General features: G+C 36.1%; 1 protein-coding gene across 1 annotated transcript in view; it reads right to left on the minus strand.

The window, feature by feature from the left end:
* The window catches only part of LOC119417001 (GRB10-interacting GYF protein 1), a gene marked incomplete at its 3' end in the record, with an annotated part of 17,690 nt that overhangs the window by 9,536 nt on the left and 6,881 nt on the right, over positions 1 to 1,273 (minus strand).

Consider the following 1,273-nt stretch of genomic DNA (forward strand, 5'->3'; position numbering starts at 1 on the left):
TCCTCAACAGGCTTCAAGGTCAAAGACACAGGAAGGTTGAGCGTTCCTGTGGACTCGTCTTAGTTCCTGGAACTGCTGACGTGTCAACAATCAGCTGGTTTTCAAAACAACCAGACTCTAGTTTCTGTTAAAATCTCTTCACAGCCACCAGATGTCACTGATGGCTCCTTTAAAATACGAGCGGCAGCCGCAACCAGATGAGTCTCTGAAGGTCACTCATTACTGCAACAGTGACATCAAACACGCTCAACTTTATTTAGAAAACACTTAAAAACGTCACAAGTGGCCAAAGTGTTGAACACTGAGAACACATAAAAGCTTAAAAACTATAAAATCAATTATAAACTAGAGGAACTCCTGCAAAAATGCAGTGCGACTGTTCAGTGCAGAAAACAGCTGAAATTAGCTTAAAAAAAGCTGAAATTAGCAAAACAGCTGAAAAGTCAGAAAGGAGTTTATAGTAGCAGAAAAAAGCTGAAAGGAGCAGAAAGAATTTAGATAAGCTGAAATTACTGCAAAAAAATGGAATTTATCTGAAAACAGCTGAAATTAGACAAAAATGCTAAAACGGGAGCTGAAAATATAGAACAAGCTCAAAGTAGCAGAAGAAAGCAGAAATAAAACGTTTGCCCAGTTAGGCTGAAAGAAGCAGAAATTAGCACTAAAGTGAAAATTATCAGAAAAATGAGGAAATAAAAAAAAAAAAAAAAAAAGCTGAAAGTAGCTTAAAATAGCTGAAAGTAGCTAAAAAAGGCAGAAATATGCTTAGATAACCAGAAGGAAGTGGAGAGAGCACATTTTTGCTGAATTAGGTTGAAAAAAGTTGAAATGAGTGTCAAAATGTGCAATTATGCGACAATGATAAAATTAGAATAAAAACAGCTAAACAGTAGCTGAAATAGCAGCAAAAGCTGAAATGCAGAAATAAGCTGAAAGGAGCATAAGCTGAAATCAGCAGAAAGAAGTTAGAAGAACCACAAAAATGTTGTAGTTAGTAGAAATAATCGAAAAGGATCACAAAGCAGCTGAAATTAGCTGAAAGTAGCTGGAAAAAAAAAAGTAAAAATTTGCAGAAAGAAGCTGAAGCAGAACAGAATGTGAAAGGAGCAGTAAAAGGTTGTAAACACATCTGAAGATGTGAAGGATGTAAAATGAGCTCAGTTCATTTTCTAGGAGAAAAACGCGGCAGAAAAGGCTAAATATTTCAAAAAGCTAAAGTTGCACCAATACCAAAAGTCCTAGCAGGATTGTCCTGAAAGAGCTGAACGTTTTG

This window comes from Nematolebias whitei, chromosome 1, assembly GCF_014905685.2.
Source record: "Nematolebias whitei isolate Nwh7 chromosome 1, NemWhi1, whole genome shotgun sequence".
Lineage (NCBI taxonomy): Eukaryota > Metazoa > Chordata > Actinopteri > Cyprinodontiformes > Rivulidae > Nematolebias > Nematolebias whitei.